The sequence below is a fragment of the Chiloscyllium plagiosum genome, unplaced genomic scaffold (assembly GCF_037043375.1).
Source record: "Chiloscyllium plagiosum isolate Xiang-an unplaced genomic scaffold, Cpla_swu_hap1 HiC_scaffold_9, whole genome shotgun sequence".
In the NCBI taxonomy this organism is placed as follows: Eukaryota; Metazoa; Chordata; class Chondrichthyes; order Orectolobiformes; family Hemiscylliidae; genus Chiloscyllium; species Chiloscyllium plagiosum.
Genome location: NW_028270147.1, coordinates 19,902,298 through 19,926,072, shown reverse-complemented (window position 1 = coordinate 19,926,072; position 23,775 = coordinate 19,902,298). Strand labels below are relative to the sequence as shown.

The window sequence follows — 23,775 nt, the reverse complement described above, 5'->3', positions numbered from 1 at the left end:
ATACTTCTGCAGCAAAGCAGAGGATGCTTTACTTTTTACCTGCCTCAAAACTACAAGTACTTGACATTGATTGACAACTTGCAAAAGTAGGAAAGGCTGGAAAACGAGCTGACAGGCAGAAGACAAGAAGTGGGTTAACATTTCAGGGTACAGCTCTACTTTTATGAATGCCCACTTACCTACCCATCTTTTCTGTTTCACATGCAGACTGGAAAACCATGTGCTTGCAGAATTTTCAACTTTCATTCTCAGCTAGGTTTACTACTGAACAGCATCACGCCCTTTCCTCTATTACTAGAATGCAACTTTCCCAGTATAAACTCAAAAGATGTGTCCAAGTCAAAGGAACACAGGAAAATTGTTTCTATTTCCCTCACCATATTTAGGACTTCAAAATCAATTGTATAACAATGATAATTTTTCCAGTTATTGCTGTTAGGAATGGAAAACAAAATCTTTAAATTTCACCATAAAGAAAGCTTTCCACTAATACAACCACAATGCAATACATGGATCTCATGGCAAAGACTCTAATTAACTCCAGCAAAAGCTATAGAAAAGGCAAGTTAAAAAGCTAATCCTTCGATATTGATGTTCAAGCGAGTGCTCGAATGGACTCAGACATAGCACTCAAACACTCTGGAATAACCTAGTTTAAATTGCACCATAATGTTACATACCAAAGAAAGCAATTCTGATCTATAAATTTTATTACATACAGTTTGCAGTAGAGTGCTCAAAACATTAAATTCTATAGTTGAACTTCAATCTATGAGTCATTAACAGAGCACTTTAAAAGACACAGCAAGCACACACCAGGAAGTGTTACAAAAACAACAGGTTAATGCATCTAAGTATTTGATGTGATCTAATAATAGTGCATTCAACCAGAAAAATAATTGACTGGCAACGCCAGCTTATCAGGCAAGCCATAGCATCATAGAGATGTGCAGCATGGAAACAGACTCTTTGGTGCAACTTGTCCATGCCAACCAGATATCCCAACCTAATTTAGTCCCACTTGTCAGCACCCAACCCATATCCCTCCAAACCCTTCCTATTCATATACCCATCCAGATGCCTTTTAAATGTTGCAATTGTACCAGCCTCCACCACTTCCTCTGGCAGCTCATTCCATACATGCCTCACCTTCTGCATGAAAATGTTGTCCCTTAGATCTCTTTTGTATCTTTCTCCTCTCACCCTAAACCTATGCCTTCTAGTTCTGGACTCCCCAACCCCAGGGAAAAGACTTTGCCTATTTATCCTATCCATGTCCCTCATGATTTTATAAACCTCTATAAGGTCACCCCTCAGCCTCTGACGCTCCAGGGAAAACAGCCACAGCCTATTCAACCTCTTCCCATAGTTCAAAGTCTCCAATTGTAGCAACATCCTTGTAAATCTTTTCTGAACTCTTTCAAGTTTCACAACATCTTTCCAATAGGAAGGCGACCAGAATTGCACACAATATTTCAAAAGTGGCCTAACCAACATCCTGTACAGCAGCAACATGACCTCCCAACTCCTATACTCTGTGCTCTGACCAATAAAGGAAAGCATACCAAATGCCTTCTTCACTATCCTATCTACCTGCGACTCCACTTTCAAGGAGCTATGAACCTGCACTCCAAGGTCTCTTTGTTCAGCAACACTCCCGAGGACCTTACCATTAAGTGTATAAATCCTGCTAAGATTTGCTTTCCCAAAATGCAGCACCTCGCATTTATCTAAATTAAACTCCACCTGCCACTCCTCAGCCCATTGGCATATCTGATCAAGATCCCATTGGACTCTGAGGTAATCTTCTTTGCTGTCTACTACTACTCCAATTTTGGTGTCATCTGCAAACTTACTAACTATACCTCCTGTGTTCACATCCAAATCATTTATAGATATTACGAAAAGTAATGGACCCAGCACCAATGCTTGAGGCACTCCACTGGTTACAGGCCTCCAGTCTGAAAAACAACCCTTCATCACCACCCTCTGTCCTCTACCTTTGAGCCAATTCTGTATTCAAATGGCTAGTTCTCCCTGTATTCCACAAGAATAACCTTTAACCAGTCTTCCATGGGGAACCTTCTCAAATGTCTTAATGAGATCCATATGGATCTGGGACTATGCATACTTCAAACCTTTATTACAGAATTGAAATGAATTAAGGAGGAGTGCTGTGGAGTGAAAGCTATAATGTACTCATCTAGCATTCCCTACACGAACTAGCTTTGTCCTTCACACTAGCAGGAACATTCTGTCTATAAACTTTTGTTATCTCACTTTTAAAGGCCTCCCACTTCCCAACCACCCCTTTACCTGTGAATATTCTCCCTCAAATTTCCAAAATTCCACTCTAATATTGTCAAAATTGGCCTTCAATTAGAACTTTAATTTTCTGATCAATTCTATCCTTTCCAATGACTATTTTGAAACTAATTGAATTTTAAGAAAATATTGGATAAATTGTCACATAAAAGGCCAGTTAACAAAGCTGTGGCTCATGATTTAGAAGGATCAGTGTAAGCTTGGAAAAATTTGGCTTCAGGACATAAGGTAGCAAGTTGTGCTAAAATGGTTGCTTTTTAAGCTGGAGGATAGAAGATGCTGATGCTTCAAGTGTTAATGCCAAAACTACTGCCTTTCTTTTGGAAAAACATAATTGACTTGTATATTGGAAAAATTGTCACGCCTCAACGTTTCAAAGCATTGTCTCTGATGGTGAGAATGATACCAATCAACTGAACAAAATATATGCAAGCAAGCAGAATGGGCTGAAAGTCAGCAGGTGAAATTTAAAACAGAGGTGTCATACAGCATGGAAACAGACCCTTCGGTCCAACCAGTTCATACTGAACATAATCCTAAACTGAACTAGTCTCACCAGCTTGCTTCTGACCAGTATCCCTCCAAACCTTTCCTTTTCTTTTATCTATCCAAATGTCTTTTAAACTTTGTAATTGCACCCGCGTCCACTACTTCTTCAGGAAGTTCATTCCACACGCAAACCACCCTGTGTAAAAACTTTGCCTCTCATGTCTTTCAAATCTTTCTACTCTCATCTTAAAAAATGCCCGCTAGTCTTGAAATCCATCATCCTAGGGAAAAGACAACTACATTAACTCTACCTCTACCTGTCATTATGGTATAAACTTCTATCAGATCGCCTCTCAACTTCCTACGCGCCAGTGAAAAAAGTCTCTGCCTATCCAGCCTTTCTTTATAACTCAAATCCCCCATACCTGGCAACATCCTGGTAAATCTCATCTGAACCCTTTCCATAATAATATCCTTCCTATAACTGAGTGACCAGAACTGGACACAGTATTCCAGAAGAGCCCTCACCCATGTCCTGAACAACCTCAACTCCTATACTCAAAAGGACTGAGCAATGAAGATAAGCATGCCAAAGATTGCTTTCTTAACCTGTTTATATGCGAGACAAATTTCAAAGCATTAAGCACATGCACCCCTCGGTACCTCTGTTCTACGACACTATCGGTGTTACACTTTGGTAGAAGGGCAATTGTGAAGAAAGTGACAGAAGTATACAGGCAAAACAGACCATCATTTCTGAAGGCAGCAGAACACATTGAGAGTGCAGTTCGTAAAGCATAATGGATCTGGGGCTTCATTACTGGGTAGAAAGTGAGGACTGCAGATGCCAGAGATCAGAGTCGAAGAGTGTGGTGCTGGAAAAAAACATGAAGAAGAGCTTATGCTCGAAACGTAGATTCTCCTCAGATGCTGCCTGACTGGCTGTGCTTTTCCAGCACCACACTCCAATTCTATTACTAGGTATTGTGTACAAAAGCAGAAAAGTTATTTTGGACATATAAAGAGGTCAGTTCAGGGCATCACACTTCAGGAAACATATCAAGGCCCTTCAGAGGGTGCAAATAAAGATTTTCCAGAATGGATCCTGGAACGAGGGAATTCACCGACAAAGATTAGTTTGGAGATGCTGGAGTTAGTTCCTTGGAGCAAAAGACTGAGGAGAAATTCTGATAATAAGTGTACAAGACTTTGATGGGTTTAGAAAAGGTAGACGAAGAAAAGCAAATCCTGTAACTTATGGTAGGAGGACTAGTGGACCCAGATTTAAGAGTCTGGACAAGGGATGCAGAGGGAATGAAAGCATGAACCGTTATCACACAGCAAGTAGCAACAATCTGGAATTCACTGCCTGCATGTGGAAGCTAAGATGAGGAATGATTTTAAAACAAAAGCTTGAGGGAACTAACTGCAGAGGTACTTGGATAGAGTGGGGGAATAGGACTGACTAATTGCTCCATAGGGAGCCAATGCAGACTCGATTGGCTGACTGACTTTCTTCAGTGCCTCAACAAGGGCAGCATGGTGGCTCAGTGGTTAGCACTGTTGCCTCACAGCACCAGGGTCTCAGGTTTGATTCCAGCCTCGGACGACTGTCAGTGGAGTTTGCACATTCTCCCCGTGTCTGCACGGGTTTCCCCCACGTGCTCCGGTTTCTTCCCACAGTCCAAAATGTGCAGGTCAGGTGAATTGGCCATGCTAAATTGCCCATAATGTTAGGTGCATTAGTCAGAGGGAAATGGGTCTAGGTAGGTTACTCTCTGGAGTGTTAGTGTGGACTTGTTGGGCCGAAGGGGCTGTTTCCACACTGTAGGGAATCTAATCTAATCTAATCAATCCTGAGAACATATCACTCCCCAGGTGAGACTAAAGTGCCACTTTCTTCCAAACAGTTACAAAGATTCTGGCTATATGTTACCTATTCTGGCTAACAATCTAGAAGAATCTAGGTGAGACCTTTAGATCTAACAATCTTAGCGAACTTGACTCAACTGCAAAGATACTATATTTACTAGTACTGCCTTTGATTCAACAACCAAAGCACTAAATTGCAATACTTTCTTGCTTTGTTTATGCATTGCCCTAAACAGTGGTTGTGTGACATGTTGCACAACTATAAAGGTATAAATGATCAAGTGGTATAACATCTCATGCTCCCCTGGTGCAAAGACAAATATCCTCAAACGCCTAATCACAGCATTTGTTGTGAAACCAAAAAGACTCAAAACAAACAGACAGCCTTCAAAAAAAAAGGGACAGCAGTAAGTCTCCTTCACATATCTTGGGCAAAGGACCAAAACCTCTAAGCCCATGAGAAGTTTTCCATCAGGAAAAAGAAAAACAAACAAAAGTGTTGCACAACCGCAACACGTGACTGGTGTCTTCCTATTCCCTCTCTTGATTTTGATTGGCAAGGAGTTATGTTGGACATGAGCCAAAGAAAAGAAAAAGAACTTCTTAAACAAGTTATTAGAAAAAATAAACTTGCCTTCATCTAGTCATTGTTAAAGATGTTTTTAATCAAACACACTAAATAAAACCCCTTGTGACAACACCAGCATGACTCTATGCTTTTGCTTGGAGCAGTAAAAACCAGTTCGAGTCACGTTATCTCAGAAGAGAAACTCTTGATTGATTAAAACATATCAATAGATCCAACAAGGTAAAAGAAAGAAAGAGGAATTAATCTTTCTGATGACTGATTTATCATATTTTTGCACATAGCTGAACGCACACAGGAAAATACATTCTCAAGTCACTGTAGAGGCAATGCAAAGATAAAAAAAGCCAAGATGATGAGGACAGAAGTCTCAGTCCAGCTGAGGACATGGGCTGAGAATAGCCATATTTACATACAAAATGGACAAGAAATCAAGCTAACTTAAGCCTGTATTGCTCCAAATAAACAAACAAATGCATACATCTTATACACAACTAGGTTCTCCAATATACAGTATATCCTGGTCACTCTCCTGGTTATCATCTCAAGAACCACAGCACATTATCCACTTACAGGGACCAAAACAAACCCAATTGTAGATTCTGAGATTTACAACACTTAAAGAATGATGTGCTGAACAGCTTCTTCAATACCAATCCATCCCATGGCCCTGCAATAACCTCAAACAAATCCCATGGTTCCACTTCTCTCTTCCAGCCTTTTGAAGTTTTCTTGCGCATTCAACAATGCTTTGTGACTTATTTAGCATTGGGTAAAAAGTTAGAACGACTCCTGTTTTTGTATGCTAGCTCACTTCTCACTCTGAGTCTACACCACCAGCTGGAAGAAAAGGACAGCCAACTGATTTTGTCTCTCTGTCATTAACCAGTCCTCAACACTATCTTCTATTGATGACAAACCAAAACAAATTCCTTGTGGTTCCTGTTTAAAACTTCAGACAATTTTAAAGGAGATTTAGCTTTCCTCAGACATGTAGTCTGCAGGCACGCTATTGTGTAGACATACCCTGCCACACATGAACCAAAAGCCCGGTCTCGGCGATAACGGCTTTGTTGGCATAACTTGTCCATGCCAAACTAGCCTCAGTTACCTGCATTTGGTCCATATCCCTCTAAACCTTTCCTATTCATGCACCTATTCAAATGTCTTTTAAATGCTCTAACTGTACCTACATTTACCACTTCCCCTGGCAGTTCATTCCACACACAAATCACCCTCTATATGAAAACGTTGCCCTCGGGTCCCTTTTAAATCTTTCTCCTCTCACTTTAAAAATATGGCCCCTAGAACTTTCAGGAGACCCTCAAGACTAAGGGAGTAAATCCAGGCAAAAAAACCTGGAGTGGAGCCACTTATACGTCTAATTGGTAAGTTTCTCTGTAACGTCTGCAACTAAGTGAGGAGATCCTTATCATTTTGGCTACTTTCCTCCATAAACTTTACCAGGCTTACACCCTGAAGAGGGCATTCTAGTTTCAGTGTAGATTGTTGACATAACAAGACTGCAGTTATGAATGAGAAGCTCAACTTGAATGACATGATGAACAGATGGTACAGGATGTCGCTGAGAGTTCATATCCCAACAGTCGGCCAGCATCCACCTCAAAAACTGAGCAGCTTAAAGTTGGTGCTGATCTGCCATTGTCCATGTACTTGAATGGATTGTTGAAGACGCTAACTCTGAGTGGCAAGCTAGAACATTAGAACCATGGGTATGAACATGACAGATAATTTGGATCTGGTCAATAACGTGGCAAAGAAAGCAGTGATTAGCCTGGATTTGATAGGCTGAACATTAACATAGCTTCACTGTAATGACAAGGCTTGCTAAAAATGGATCTGGTAAGAGAAGTATTTAAAGGAAATGGCCAAATACGGTATAGGCCTCTCTATGACCTGTCCTACTTGCCAATTTTCCTTCCCACCTACCTGGTCCACCCTCCTCTCCGACCTGTCACCTTCATCCCCACCCCCATCCACCTATTGTACTCTTGGCTACCTTCTCCCCAGCCCCACCAACCCCTCCCATTTATCTATCCACCCTGGAGGCTCCCTGCCTCATTGCTGATGAAGGGCTTTTGCCTGAAACGTTGATTTTCCTGCTTCTTGGATGCTGCCTGACCTGCTGTGCTTTTCCAGCACCACTCTAATCTTGACTCCAACCTTCACTCTGTGAGAAACCTACTGTTCTCAATGACAGATGAAACGATTCAGGGTTATAGTGGTATAGTGGTCAGCATTGCTACCGTCCAAGCAGTTGACCCAGGATTGTTTCCCGGTCATCGCAATGTTCTGATTTTAAATCATCAACAGAAAAACCCCAAGACAAAAGCGAAGTACAGTTAGTTCTCCAATAACACCTTAGTTGCATTCCAGCAAAACCTCACAAAACAGAAAATCGCTTAATATAAATATTAAGGGGGCCTGTGCGAAAAGTAGGGTTAGGGGTAGACCAACAAAAGATATCACTGACCATCACTCATAAATCACCCAAAAGCCTAATGCAAAGTACAGCACAGCCTGAATGAAGGTTGAAATCATGTTTATTAACAAAAGTAAATTGAAAACAATACATTTAAAATTTGTAAAAAAAAACCTACGCTCTACAGTACCTCTCATGGAAGCTGACAGCGGTGCATGTGCAGAATGGCATGCAGACCAGAACATGTGCAGAACGACAAGAACACCAGCACACGTGCAGAACTATGCATGCGTAGAATGAAGCACGTGAACCGAACCCTGCTGAAATCATACTTTTGCCAACCGAGCTAAGTGTTCTCCAAAATACCATTCCCTAATTCTTGTCACGTTATAGCCAAATTGCACTGCTGAAAAGCAGGTAATCATTGAACTACCTGTATAGTAAATTATGTCTATCAGTGAAACCACGAATTCAACTATCCACACCAAAAACCAAAAATCAACAGCCGCAGTCAAAAATCTAATTTTTAACCCATTTTTAACGACCTCCGCAGTCAAATTTCATTATTTGAAGGGAATGGAATGGAACTCTCGCAGATACAGATGAACGACTGTAGATCAGTCATTGACATGCCCAGAAAGTGCAGAAGTGTTTCATTCTATGACATGGTAGTACAATGGTTAGTACTGCTGTGCCACAGCACCAGGAACTTTGGTTTGGTTCCAGCCCTGGGTGGCTTTCTCCCCATGTCTGCATGGGTTTCTGTAGGGTGCTCCAGTTTCCTCCCACTGTTCAAAGATGTGCAGATTAAATTGATTGGCTATGGTAAATTACCTATAGTGCGAGGGGGAAGTTGAAGCGTTCAGCCACAGGGTGGTGGCGTCTCGGTGATGTTCTCTGAAACGCTTTGCAAATAGGCGTCCTGTCTCCCCAATGAAGAGGAGATCACATCGGGAGCAACAGATACAGTAAATGACGTGTGGGAGTGCAAGTAAATATCTGACGGATGTGGAAAGCTCCTTTGGGACCTTGGATGGAGGTGAGGGAGGAGGTGTAGACGCAGGTTTTGCAATTCCTGCAGTGGTAGGGGAAGGTGCTGGGAGGGGAAGGTGGGTTGGTGGGGCATGGACCTGACGAGGAAGTGATGGAGGGAATGGTCTTTATGGATAGTGGATAGGGGTAGGGAAGGAAATATATCTGGTGGTGGGGTCCATTTTTAGGTGGCGGAAATGGCAGAGGATGATGAAATGTAAATGGAAGTTGGTGGGGTGGAAGGTGAGGATCGGGGAGGGTTCTGTCCTTGTTGCGGTTGGAGGGGTGGGGTTAAAGGGCAGAGATGCGAGAAGTGGATGAGATGCACTGGAGGGCATCAACCACCACGTGGGAGGGGAAATTATGGTCTTTTAAAAAAGGAGGCCATCTAGGATGTTCTGTGGTGGAACTGGCCCTCCTGGGAGCAGATGCGGTGGAGATGGAAGAATTGGGAATAAGGGATAACATTTTTACAGGAGGCAGGGTGGGAGTAGATGTAGTCCAGGTAGCTGTGGGAGTCGGTGGGTTTGTAGAAGATCTCAATGTTGAGTCAGTCACTGTTGATGGCAATGGAGAGGTTCAGGAAGGGGAGGGAGGTGTCTCAGATGGTCCAAGTGAACTTAAGGTCGAGTTGGAATGTGTTGGTGAAGTTGATGAACTGTTCAACCTCCTCGTGGGAGCATGAGGTAGTGCCAATAGAGTCAATGTAGCGGAGGAAAAGATGGGGAATGGTGCCGGTGTAACTGCAGAAGACAGACTGTTCCATGTAACTGACAAAGAGACAGGCATAGCTGGGGCCCATGGCTACCTCTTGCACCTGGAGGAAGTGGGAGGATTCAAAGGAGAACTTATTGACAGTAAGGACCAGTTCAACAAAACAAAAGCGAGTCAGTGGAAGGGTACTGGTGAGGACGTCGGGACAGGAAGAAGTGGAGGGCTTGGAGGCCCTTGTCATGCTGGATTGAGGTGTATAGGGACTGGATGTCCATGGTGAAGATGAGGCATTGGGGGCCAGGGCAAGTAAAATCTTGGAGGAGATGGAGGGTGTGGGTGGCTTCCCGAACATACATGGGGAGTTCCTGCACTGGGGGGATTGGACAGTATGAAGGTATGTGGAGACGAGTTCAGTGGGGTAGTAGCAGGCCGAGATGCTGGGTTGGACAGGATAGTAGGTCTTGTGGATCTTGGATAGGAGGTAGAACCAGCCAGCACGGGGTTCCCAAACTATGAGGTTGGAAGCTGTGGGTGGGAGATCCCCTGTGTAGGTGAGGTTGTGTACGGTCTGGGAGATGATGATTTGGTGATAGGAGGCGAGGTCATAGGTGAGGGGGCAGAGGAGGAGGTGTCTTCGAGTTGGCACTTGGTCCAGGAACTCCCCACGTGGATTTCACCAGTTTCCTCCTTTGCCTTCCACCCACCTTATCCCATTTCCAACCTTCCAACTCGGCACTGCCCTCTTGACCTGTCCATCTTCCTTCCTTCTCCCTCCTCTCTGACCTATCACCATTAACCCCACCTCCACTTACCTGTCACATTCTCAGCTACCTTCCCCCCAACTCCTCCCCCCTCCCATTTATCTCACCACCACCCCCCCAATCCTGGCCCACAGCCTCTTTCCTGATGAAGGGCTTTTGCCCAAAACGTCGATTCTCCTGCTCCTCAGATGCTGCGTGACCTGCTGTGCCTTTTCAGCACCACACTCTCGACTCTAATCTCCAGCATCTGCAGTCCTCATTTTCGCCCTCTGTCTGATGAGTGCCAACAAAATTGGGAGCTTCGCCAATGATGCTATGTGATTTTATCCTGCCAGGATATATCCATAACATGCCACTGACAGCAAAAGTTGAAATAATTGAGCTTTTGTTTTGTAGTGGTAATACTAAGTCACCATGTTTCACCACCATACAATAAGTATTGAGAACACAGGTCTTGTAAATCCTGAGCTTGGTCCCAACAGTCAGCTCATTGTTAACCTATATGTATTTTTTTAATTGACTGTATAGCAAGTTCGCCAACTCGTGAAAGATCGTTTGCCTCTGTAGATCTGAGGTAACAGAAATTGCTGACCATTTCCAGTAGTGTTATTTAGCATGTTCTCGGCAAGGATGCAACATCTTGTCCAATGACATTAGTCAAATTGCAGGATTGGGAGAGACAGTCCACAAATCTCTGAAGCTAAATTTCCACAAGCACAGCATTACTCAACTGAGAGGAACTCCATGACCTGGACTCTAAATGTGTTTTTAGACTTTGTTTACAGAATCGATAGACCACAGAGCTTTCTATCCCACTCCTAACTTATGCCGTGTAGACAATGGCAAAATGTGGGTGTGTGGTTGTGGTCATGTGATGAGTTAGTTGCCACAGTACAGTCTGTTATGATATAACACAATAGTTCTGTTCCCGTGAGATTCCGCATTATAAGAATATCATGTAATAGCAGGACCATTTAAACCAATGGGACTGGAGTCTCGTTATAGCCAATACAGGTAAGGAAAGTTGGCGTTTTACAATAATGGTCTAAATTCTTCAATAACATTAGAGCCAATTCGTGTTTTCGAAACACATGTTATAGCAAAACCAACTGTATTCCTAGCCTCTGGCCTGCTCTTGTCACCACAAAATTAAAGTGTGCTTGCTTATATTTAAACAAAATGTAATTTAAGTATGTATAGCAGTACTTAAGATGTGCATTGTCTCTTGAAGGAAAAGTTATTCATGATAAAGTAATTTAGTATAGTTTATTGACAAAACCTGGCAAGTTTCCTTTGTTCTTGATAACAGATTTCTGGCATACCTTTGAATATAGGATTTGGGACGTTAGGTTGAGGTTGTACGGGATGTTGGTGAGGCCTCGTCTAGAGTACTGTGTCCAGTTCTGGTCACCCTGTTATAGGAAGGATATTATACGCAAGAGAGGGTTCAGAAAAGATTTACCAGGATGAAGCATGGAATGGAGGTTTGAGTTATAAGGAGAGGCTGGATAAGCTGGCACATTTTTCATTGGAGCAAAGAAGGTTGAGAGGTGACCTTACAGAGATTATAAAATAATGAGAGGCATATGTAAGGTGAATGGCCAGTGTATTTTCACTTGAGTGGGGGATTTCAAAACTAGGGACCATATTTTTAAAGGTGGAAGGAGAAAGATTTAAATGAGAGATCAGAGGCATTTTTAAAAAATGTTTACACACAGAGTTCGTGTGGAATGAGTATCCAGAGAAAGTGGTGGACGTAGCTACAGTCACAACGTTTAAAAGACATTTAGATAAGTACATTAATAGGAAATGTTTGGAGGGTTATGGGCCAAATAAGGCTGATGGGACTAGTCCAGTTTGAGATTATGGTCAGCATAGACTGTTTGGACCAAAACGTCAGTTTCTGTGCAGTATGACTCTATAATTAAAGCCATGTAAATGAACCATCTTAGTGATTCAATGGGTTATTTATATATTCCATGAGCTATCACAAATAATGAGGCTTGATCACCAGCACACCCTTCCATAAAGTCAAAGACCCTTTGGCCCATTGAGTCTGCATCACTCAAAAAGAACCACCTAACTATTCTAATCCCATTTTTCAGCACATGTAATACCAAGACTGTAGGCCAAGTGCTTCTTTAAATACTTCTAAAATGTTATGCGAGTTTCTGTCTCTGCTACCCTTACAGGCAGTGAGTTCCAGATTCTCACCACCTGCTGGGTGACTTTTCTTTCCCCCGCCTCACATCCCCTCTAATCCTCCTGTCCATTTACCTTAAATTGATGTTCACTTGACATTGATGAAAGGAATAAGCTTCTTCCCATCGATGCTCCTGAAAACGTTAATACATTTCAATCACCATCCCGTAGTCAGTCTCCTCCATTCCAAGAAAAATAACCTGCATCTATCCAATCTCTCTTCATAACTAAAACACTCCAGCCCAGGCAACATCCTGGTACATCTCTTCTGTAAACTCTCCAGTGCAATTAGATCTACCCTGTAATGTGCAATCCAGAACTGCACACAAAAAACTCTATTTGTGGCCTGACTTTTTTTTAAAATGCAATTCCAACATAACCACCCTGGTCTTAAACTCAATAACTTATTTAAAATTCCAATCATGGCTCATGACATACCATGGAAGGTGAGGTGAGACTGCAGAATTTTGGTGGATAGCCAATTTTTCCCAAGATCTTGAAGAATTCTGTTCTGCTGACAGTGTTCAATACTTTAAGGTTTTTGTTAAGACAAAGTAAAAAGTGATATGCTTTGTTCCTTATACTGTTCTTGTAGCTGGCGTACTGAGATCATGACCACATAGATGTCAGCCTGGAAACTGCTGTGTTTCTGGATATATTTGGTCTGCAAGCAGATGGAAAAGTGTGGCGCTGGGAAAGCACAGACGTTCAGGCATGATCCGAGGAGCAGGCAAGTCGACGTTTTGGGCATAATCCTTTTATCAGGAATGTATTTGTTGTGGAGGGGACAGGCGGAGCTGAGATATAAATAGGAAAGTGGGGGTGGGGTGAAGGTAGCTGGGAAGGTGATAGGTAGATGCAGATGGGGTTGATAATGATAGGTCAGAGGGGAGGGTGAAGCAGGTAAGTGGGAAGGAAGATGGACAGGTGGGACAGTTCAAGAGGATGATGCGGAGTTGGAGGATTGAATCTGGGATGAGGTGAGGAGAGGGGAGATAAGGAAACAGGTGAAGTCAATGTTGATGCCATGTGGTTGGAGGGTCCAGAGGATGAGGCGTTCTTCCACCAGTTGTTGGTTGGCTTAGATTTGGCGGTGGAGGAAGCCCAGGACTTGCATGCTCTTGGCGGAGTGGGAGGGAGTGTTGCAGTGGTTGGACAAAGGGTGGTGGGATTGTTTGATGTGTGCGTCCCACTGATGTTCCCTGAGGGGTGGGGTTCAAGGGTGGACGTGCGGAAAGTGGAGAAGATGCACTGGAGGGCATTGTTGACCATGTGGGAGGGGAAATTGCAGTCCCTGAAATAGGAGGCCATCTGTGATGTCCTGGAATGGAACTGCTCTTCCCTGGAGCAGGTACGGCTGAGGCAGAGGAATTGGGAGTAAGGGATGGTGTTTTTACAGGAGGGAGGATGGGTGGTGGGAGGTATAGTCCAGCTAACTGTGGGAGTCAATGGGTTTGAAGAAGATGTCCCTATTGAGTTGGTCGCTGGAGATGGAGAGGTCCAGAAGGGGGAGGGAAGTGTCTGAGATGGTCCAGGGGAACTGAAGGTCAGGATGGAAAATGTTTGTGAAGTTGATGAACTGTTCAACCTCCTCATGGGTGCATGAGGAGGCATCAGTACAGTCATCAATGTAGGGGAGGAAGAGGTGGGGGATGGTGCCTGTGTAACTGCAGAAGATGGACTGTTTCATGTATCTGACGAACAGGCAGGCATTGCTGGGGCCCATGTGGGTGCCCATGGTCTGAAGGAAGTGGGAGCAGATGGACTCATTGAAGTCATTGCTGTTGACTGTTTGATGATGACAAATACTCAAGGTCATGCGTTTCTGCTATGGGTCTTCATGTAACTGATGTGATAAGAATGTTATTAATTGGAAACTTAGATTTCAAAGTGTAGAGCTTCACATTTGATTTGTAGTTCTGTACTGTTTTGGAGACTTGGTTTAGTTTCATGCTTGAATTCTGAATGATGATACGACATATATAAATGTGCTCAGATGCATTAAAATTAGGCTTTGAAAAAATCAAGTGAATAGTTTACTACTTTAAAATGAAGGTAGAAGAGAGTAAACATATTGGCTGCGGTTGAGCAATGAGGTGTCCTATGACACAGGGAAACAAACAGAACGTGTTATGTTTTAGAAGAAGAGAAGCATCCAGATGGTCAATAAATGTGCAAGTTTTGCTCAGGGAGAGAAACACAAAAACAGAAAATAGAAGCAGGAGTATGCCATTCAGACCTTTGAGCCTGCTCTGCTATTCAATACGATCATGGGACTGAGTTGAATGATCAGCCATGTTCCCACTTTCCCTCCCAAATTCTTTGATCTCTTTAGCATCCAACTGCTTCTTGAAAACATTAATGTTTGGTTGCAACTACTTTCTGTGGTAGAAAACTGCAAAGGCTCATCACTCTCTGGGTGAAGAAATTTCTTCTCCTCTCAGTCCAAACTGTCCTACCCAGTATCCTTAGACTGACTGTTCGTGCCAGAATCCCCAGTCATCAGAAATATCCCTCCTGTGTTAACTGTGTCTAAACTTGTTAGAATCTTATAGGTTTCTATGAAATATGGGGGTGGCACGGTGGCTCAGTGGTTAGCACTGCTCCCTCACAGCACCAGGGTCCCAGGTTCGGGCGACTGTCTGTCTGTGTGGAGTTTGCACGTTCTCCCCGTGTCTGCGTGTGTTTCCTCCAGGTGCTCCGGTTTCCTCCCACAGCCCAAAGATATGCAAGTCAGGTGAACTGGCAATGCTAAATTGCCCATAGTGTTGGGTGCATTAGTCAGAGGGGAAATGGGTCTTGGTGGGTTATTCTTCGGAGGGTCGGTGTGGACTGGTTGGGCCGAAGAGCCTGTTTCCACACTGTAGGGAATCTAATCCCAAAAACTGGGCAAACCACACTACCTGACACTGAACTAGGCACCAAAATGATAACGAGGAGAAAGTGAGGACTGCAGATACTGGAGATCAGAGCTGAAAATGTGTTGCTGGAAAAGCACAGCAGGTCAGGCAGCATCCAAGGAGCAGGAGAATCGACGTTTCGGGCATGAGCCCTTCTTCAGGAATCATACTGAAGAAGGGCTCATGCCCGAAACGTCGATTCTCCTGCTCCTTGGATGCTGCCTGACCGGCTGTGCTTTTCCAGCAACACATTTTCAACCAAAATAATAACAGCAAATACAGTTCTCACAAAATCCTCCTTACCAACATCTGGGGGCTACTGTAAAAATTGGGAGAACTGTCTCACAGACCAGTCAAGCAACAGCCTGATATGGACATACTCACAGTATGATACCTTACAAACATTGTCCCCAACACTCTGATGGGACAGACCGACCTGCACCCAATATACCAACCACTACAGAGGACAGCTGAAACTGACAACCGGAAGCAGCAGGGACAGACCACTATAAACACCGGAGGAAACATCAAAGAAGCGCTTCGCAGGAGGCTCCCAAGCACTGATGATGTCGCCTAGCCAGGGGACGAAACGTTTGCAACAAAAACTTCCAGCTCGGCGAACAGAACCACAGCAACGAGCACCCGAGCTACAAATCTTCGCACAAACTTTGGACAGACCCAGCACGGTAGTATACTTTCAGGAGGGGCTTGCCCTCTGAACTCTCAAAATCAACTCTGGATCCCAATGTCATGACAGCATATTAAACGTGGGTAAGGAAACCTCCTGCTGATTACAACATACATACCATCCCCACTTCAGCTGATCAAGCAGTACTTCTTCAAGCTGAGCACCACTTGCAAAAATCACTGCCGGTGCCTACAGCACAAAATGAACCTTGGGTGGGGATTTCAAATTCCTGAAGGAGGGCTTATGTCCAAAACGTCAATTCTCCTGCTCCTTAGATGCTACCTGACCTGCTGCGCTTTTCCAGCAACACATTTTTCAGCTGGGGATTTCAAATGTTCACCAAGTGACTCAGCAGCATTACTACTGATCATCTTCTGTTAGAATGGGTGATGAGGGAACCAACAAGAGTAAAATTATCCATTTTTAAAAATATAAATATAACCCAATAAAAAACCCCAAAGGACTGTAGATGCTGGAAATCAGAAACAAACACAAAAATTGCTGGAAAAGCTCAGTTGGTCTGGCAGCATCTGTGGAGAGAAATCAGAGTTAACGTGTTGCAGCTCATGACACATCAGAACTGGACCCAAAATATTAACTGTGCTTTCTCTACATAGATGCTGTCAGACCTGCTAAGCTTTTCCAGCAATTTCTGTTTTTGTTTCATACTCTACTTAATCCTTACCAATCTACCTGCTGCAGATTCCTCTGCCCCTGACAGTATTGGTAAGAGAGACCATCTCTCAGTCTTTGTGGAAACTACAGAAGAACCTCGATTATCCGAATGACACGAGCAGGGAGTATTTTGTTCGGATAATCGAATGATGGGTAACACAATTTAGCTAAGCATCGGAACCTTCCGATAATCCGAAATTCGGACAATTGAGGTTCCTCTGTATATCTCACCTTTACATTGAGAGTATCTCACATTGTGTTCTGCAACACTATCACCTTTCGAAATGGCTTGGATTTGAACAGATCTAGCAACATAAGATTAGGCACGCATGAGATGCCATGGGCTATCAGCAGTGACAAAATCATACTCCAGTACATTGCCCACTCTACCATTAACATCAAGCCAGGGAAACAACCCTCGTTGAGTAAAGAGTGCACGAGAGTATGTCAGGAGCAGCACTGGGCAAACCTAAAAATGAGATGATGATGCTGTCACTTTAAGAGATTGTAAGGCAGAGGTATTGAGCTGTCACTAAGAAAGTAAACAATTTGTACAGCCTTGGGTTTTTTTTAAGAAGCTGGAACAATGAAAAACAGTCTGGGTGTGGCCAGCTCTTACAGACCAAGCTTTCTAGTTTTTTTAACGTTTTTAAATTGTAGAATCCCTACATTGTGGAAACAGGCCCGTCGGCCCAACCAAGTCCACACCGACCATCTGAAGAGTAACCCACCCAGACCCATTCCCTGACCCTATTACTCTACATTTATCCCTAACTAATGCACCTAACCTACACATCCCTGAACACTATGGATAACTTAGCATGGCTAATTTACCAAACCTGCACATCTTTCGACTGTGGGAGGAAACCGGAGAATCTGGAGGAAACTCACGCAGACATGGGGAGAATGTGCAAACTTGGGCAGGCGCCCAAGGCCAGAATCGAACCCGGGTGCCTGGTGCTGAGAGGCAATAGTGCTAAATGCTGAGCCACCCTGCCACCCTTTAATCCTGAATTATTTGAGTATCCGTTCTTCTCGAATACGTTGTATAGGTGGTTCTCCTCTGTTTTCCGAAGTTCATCTGTGCTGCAGTGTGTGGTAGCTCATTGGAATAGTATTCTGATACAGCTTCGTTTGTGTGTATTGGGATGGTTGCTGGTATAGTTAAGTATTTGGTCAGTGTTTGTCGGTTTTCTATATACGCAGGTTTGTGGTTCTCCGTTGTCCTTTCTTTCGACTGTGACGTCCAGGAATGCAAGTTTGTTGTCGGTTTTTTCCTCCTTGGTGAACTTTATGCCTGTGAGGGTGTTGTTGATGATATTAAATGTCTCTTCTATCTTGTTTCGTAGCTGTATCAGAACACTATTCCAATGAGCCACTACACACTGCAGCACAGACGAACTTCGGAAACAGAGGAGAACCACCTATACAATGTATTCGAGAAGAGCGGATACTCAAAACATACAGTCCGCAGATTCCTCAAGAACAAACCACGACAAGCAGACCAAACACAGCCAGAAACCCTAACCACCTTACCATACATCAAAGAAGTTTCAGAAATGACAGCCAGACTACTAAGACCCCTCAGAATCCTAGTAGCTCACAAACCCATCAACACTCTCAAACAAAAACTAACAAACTTAAAAGACCCAGTTCAGCCCATGGACAAAACCAACATCATCTACACGATTCCATGCAAGGACTGCCACAAACACTACGTAGGATAAACAGGAAGAAAGTTAGCCACCAGGATACACGAACACCAGCTAGCCACAAAAAGACACGACCCTCTCTCCCTCATAGCCCTCCACACGGATGGAAAAAAAAAACAATTCGACTGGGACAACACATCTATCCTGGGACAGGCTACGCAAAGACATGCCAGAGAATTTCTAGAGGCCTGGCACTCCAACCACAATGCCATAAACAAACACACAAATCTAGATACCATCTATCAACCCCTCAGAAAACGAACAGGAAATGACATCACCACAAACCCCAGGAACCCCATCCAGGACAAACATATAAATAGAAAGCAGCAGACAACTTTGCTTCACTTGGAGGTCGCCACTGATGATGTTACCTAGCCAGGTAATGAAATGTCTGGATATCAAACCTAGAGCTCAGCGAACAAAGCTACACCCTAAACCTCAACCTGAGCTACAAACCTTGCAGTTAAGTCATTCTAAATTCCTCTTTATTTTATTTGCATTTAACTATAGTGTTTAAACAAATTATTTTGCTTAACATCAAGTAGTTTGATCAGTTGCATCGTGTCAGGAAGACAGCACTTCACATCTATCTTCAAAATAAAAACTTTGAGTCTAGGCTACCTTCCCAAAATATTTTGGGGGAGGAGGAATCTGATCTGGTCCATAACAGGTGCCAACCTGGTGAAACTCCAAAACAGGACTGTGTGCCAAAAATATCTGAAGTGATTCCACAGTCCTGCCATATCTAGTCATGAATAGAGGTGGACATTAAACCACTTTTTGGAGGAGGTGGCTCCATAAGTATCCCAATCATCAATGACGGAAGAGCCCAGTACTTCAGTGCAAAAGATAAGATTGCAGCAAATGCAACAATCTTCAGCCAGAAGTGAAGAGTGGTTGATCCATCTCCAGGAAATTTCCAGCATCACAGGCCAGTCTTCAGCCAATTTGATTCACTCTCTATGTGATATGTAAGAAATACTTGGAGGCATTCGATATGGAAAAGGATATGGTCCCTGACAACATTTCAGCAAGAGTACTGAAGACACATCCTCCAGAAGTTGGCAGAACCCTCACAAGCTGTACCAGTACAGTTACAATGTTGGCAGTTACCCGATAATATGGGAAAACTACCAGGTATGTCCTGTACACAAAAATACAGGACAAATCCAACCCAAACAATTACTGCTTCATCAGTCCCCTCTCCCTCATCAGTAAATTGATGCAAGTTACCATCAACAGTGCTATGAAGCAGCACTGGCAATAATCTGCTTAATGACACTCAGTTTGGGTTCCACAAGGACCAGAGTTCATGACTTTATTCCAGTTGCTGCCCAAAATCTGAATTCCAGAGGCGAGGTGAGTCTGACTGCATTCGAGAGCAGGATCATGGAAATCTCCAAAACTGGAGTCACTGAGAATTGTGGGGATGGGGGGGGGGGGGTGTCAATTCCGTACTGGTTGGGGGTATACCTGACACAAAGGTGGGTCATTGAGATGGTAGGAACTCAGTCATTTCATTTTCAGGACTTCTCTGCACAAGTCAAAAGCCTGGAACTCCTCCTTTTATGGTATTGTGTGTTCACTGGTACTTTCGGCCTCCCCCTTTCTTGAATTGAGGTGTTGTACTTGCGAATTTTCAAACTGATGAAACAGGAATCTAGGATTTTAGATTGCATAACCAATGCAGCTACTATCTCTGCAGCCATTTTGTTCAAAACTGACAGAACGTGCCATCCAGACCAGAGTACTTGTCAGACTTTATTTCTAATTGTTTCCCATTACTTCTTTCTCGGTAAGTGTGATTTGTTTAAATTTCTCTGATGCATTTACATCTTGATCTTCAACTACTGGTTTTTGATTTCTAATGTGATGTTACGGACCAGGCCAGACCCCCTCAAAATATTTTAACAACATTGCTTAGATCCTAACTTTTCTTGTTTTAAAAGCAGATGTGAAGTGGATTTTCCAAACGTGACACAGCTGATCAAACCACTTGGCTTTAAGCAAAACAGAATTTATTTAAACACTACAGTTGAAACACGAACAAAAGAAAACAGAATTTAGAATATCTTAACTATTGGAAAACTTAACCAATCCAATACAACAACTTAACTAACGAGCTGTTCAATCCAGTAACGCTCCATAAACACATCCCTTGGCAAAAAGGTAAACTGAAACACAGAGCCTTACAGGCAGGAGGGAACAACTTCCAAAGAGGCTTCAGAGAAAAGTCATTTGCTAAACCTTGGAACCTTTTCTCTGGACTCCAGCACCTGCGACTGCTACAGCTAAACCAAACAAGAAAAAACCTGAACTGGGAGAACAGTCACTGTTAAACTAGACACTTCAGTGCCTCTGCCTTTACCACTTCTCTTTAAAAAAAGTTATTTTGTCGTTCGTTTTTTTTCAAGTGACAGCATTGTCACAGTGAAGACAGACAAAGTAAACTGTTTGATGTTTCCACCAGATCAGTGTTTGCTATTAATAATTCCACTGTCTTGCCCTCCAAGGGAGGTACACTCACATCAGTAGTTTATTTTTCTATCGATAGCCGACAAATATTTACAATCTGTGTTTAAGACTTTAAGCTAGTTTTCTCTCAATTCTTTGAATTCTCTTTTGTGATTTTGTCCTTGTTGCTTTAAAAAACAACTGAAGCTTTTCATTTTGCACTCACCAGGTCAATTAACAAGAGCAAAATCAAGGCAAAACAATATTTGAACTGTACAAGGAGTTCTGATTGCTAAGCAAGCAGTGTCTGATATGTTGAACCACTGTCTAGATTAGAGTGGTGCTGGAAAAGTACAGCAGGTCAGGCAGCATCCGAGGAGCAGCTGGACCTGCTGTGCTTTTCCAGCACCACTCTAATCTAGACTCTGGTTTCCAGCATCTGCAGTCCTCACTTTTACCTATGTTGAATCACTGCCATGGAAAATGCACCAATTAATAATAACTGACAGCTAACTGCCAGCTTTGTTTGAATTTTAGCCAGACAGGTTGACTCTGATTGGTTAAGGGACTGCCCTTAGAAAAGGAACCAGAGAACTTCTGTCAACATTTTGATGCTGAAACAGGGGCACTGAGTATAAATATCCTGTCTGTTGTGAATAGGGTCCTGTGTATCAACATATGTAGTTTCCAGTATATGCCAATCCTACATTGGTTGTCAGCATAAGGAACCACAAAGACTAAAACTGCATTCCCCAAAACAGCTTGAACACTGCCATGTAGTGATTTAGTCAGTATGTTCACCTATCTCGCAGCCTCCCCTCCTCTCTTGCCCACAAGCTGTGAGAAGCCACAGAACAGCAGTGTCCACACCTCAAGACGACATCAGCTGGAAAGCACTTTAGGGCATCCAGTGTTTGTGGGAGGCACTATATAAATGCAAGTCTGCACTTTATTGGCATTGGCATTGATTTGAATGACTAACGTCAGCCCAAGAACCAGAGCAGCTCTTGGATTTTTCTGGACGTGGAGGTGGAATATCTTCTTTTTCAATGAAAAGGACCAGATTATCCAACTTATTTCCCAGCTTCTTGAAATAACTCCGGAGGCCGGTATCCAGTTTCCAAGTGACTCTTTATTTACACGTGGAGAGTCCTTCACACTGATCCAGTTTCCTCAAAGCCAGCTCTGAGTGAACAGAACCTCTGACAGTGCTGTTTACAGTATATCTGTCAACAAGGACTCCCTGATTGGTGGAAGCTGGTACAATTACGACATTTAAAATGCATCTAGACAGGAAAGGCTTAGAGAAGTATTGGTCCAAATGCTGGCAAATGGGACTATTTTTATTTAGACATCTGGCAGGCATGGGCGAAGGGTCTATTTTTGTGCTGTACATCTCTATAACTGAACTAGATGAACAATTTAAAATCAGGGAACTCATGCTATGAGCGTCCACCTGACTAACCTCATTCCAATCACTGGATTACTGGAGATTTGAGTTGTTTTAATTGTCCAAAGTATCAAAGAAAAACCCTCAGATAAAATGTCAGCAATTAACCTTCAAACCATCACCTAAATGTACTATTACCCATTGACACTGGGGCATGAAACTGCTGAGGTTCTGGACTCTTTGGTGGATTGGGCATGGGAAATTGCCCATAGTGTCCATCTCACCTGCACATCCTTGGACAAAGTTAAAAATAACATACCAGGTTATAGTCCAACAGGTTTAATTGGAAACACCGGGTTTCGGAGCGCTGCTCCCTTGCCAACCACCTGATGAAGGAGCGTCGCTCCGAAAGCTAGTGCTTCCAATTAAACCTGTTGGACTATAACCGGGTGTTGTGTGATTTTTAACTCCATACACCCCAGTCCAACAGGTTAGGGTGGGTTAGTCATGGGGAGTGCAGGGTTACAGGAATGGGGTGGGTCTGGGTGGGATGATGTTTGGAGGGCCAGTATGGACTCGATGGGCTGAATGGCTTGCTTCCAGACTGTAGAGATTCTAATGACTGTATAATCAATGAGCCAAAAAGAACAATCCACATCTAATTTTGCCTTATTTTAACCTGCGGGTTTATTTGAACGTTCCGATATTGTTAAACGGAGACATTTCTGACTGAATTAAAAGGAGGAATTTGCTTCACTTCAGAGGAGGCCCCGGCCTGAGAGAGTCCTCCCCGAGATAAACCATATCTCACACACGGCTCAGCACCGTCTTTAAAGGCGGCTCTTACCGAAGGAAAGTGAGCACCGACAACCGATTCCCGACACAAGTCCGGACCGACCGACGCACACAAACGGAGAAAGCGCCAAAATGCCCGCCGAAAGTAACTCCGCCCCCCGGCCCCGGAGGACCGGCACTTACCCGCCCGGGACACTGGATAACCGATACCCCGCCCGGGACACTGGATAACCGATACCCCCGCCCTGGACACTGGATAACCGATACCCCCGCCCGGGACACTGGATAACCGATACCCCGCCCTGGACACTGGATAACCGATACTCCCCCACCCTGGATACTGGATAACCAATACCCTCGCCCTGGACACTGGATAACCGATTCCCCGCCCGGGACACTGGATAACCGATATCCCGCCCTGGACACAGGATAACCGATACCTCCCACTCTGGACACTGGATAACCGATACCCCGCCCTGGACAACTGATACTCCCCCGCCCTGGACACTGGATAATCGATACTCCCCCGCCCTGGACACTGGATAACCGATACCTCCCGTACTGGACACTGGATAACCGATACTCCCCCACCCTGGACACTGGATAACCGATACCCCCGCCCTGGACACTGGATAACCGATACCTCCCGCCCTGGACACTGGATAACCGATACCTCCCGCCCGGGACACTGGATAACCGATACCCCCACCCTGGACACTGGATAACCGATAACTCAT

General features: G+C 43.7%; 1 protein-coding gene across 2 annotated transcripts in view; it reads right to left on the bottom strand.

Moving 5' to 3' along the window:
* The window catches only part of cdc7 (cell division cycle 7 homolog (S. cerevisiae)), a 97,821-nt gene extending 74,612 nt beyond the window's left edge, over positions 1–23,209 (bottom strand). For both annotated transcript variants that reach the window (XM_043698773.2, XM_043698774.2), the window contains exon 1: positions 23,091–23,209. The gene's annotated coding sequence lies outside the window, so the exon portion shown is untranslated. The remainder of the gene's footprint in view (positions 1–23,090) is intronic.
* Between the last annotated feature and the right edge of the window lie 566 nt (positions 23,210–23,775).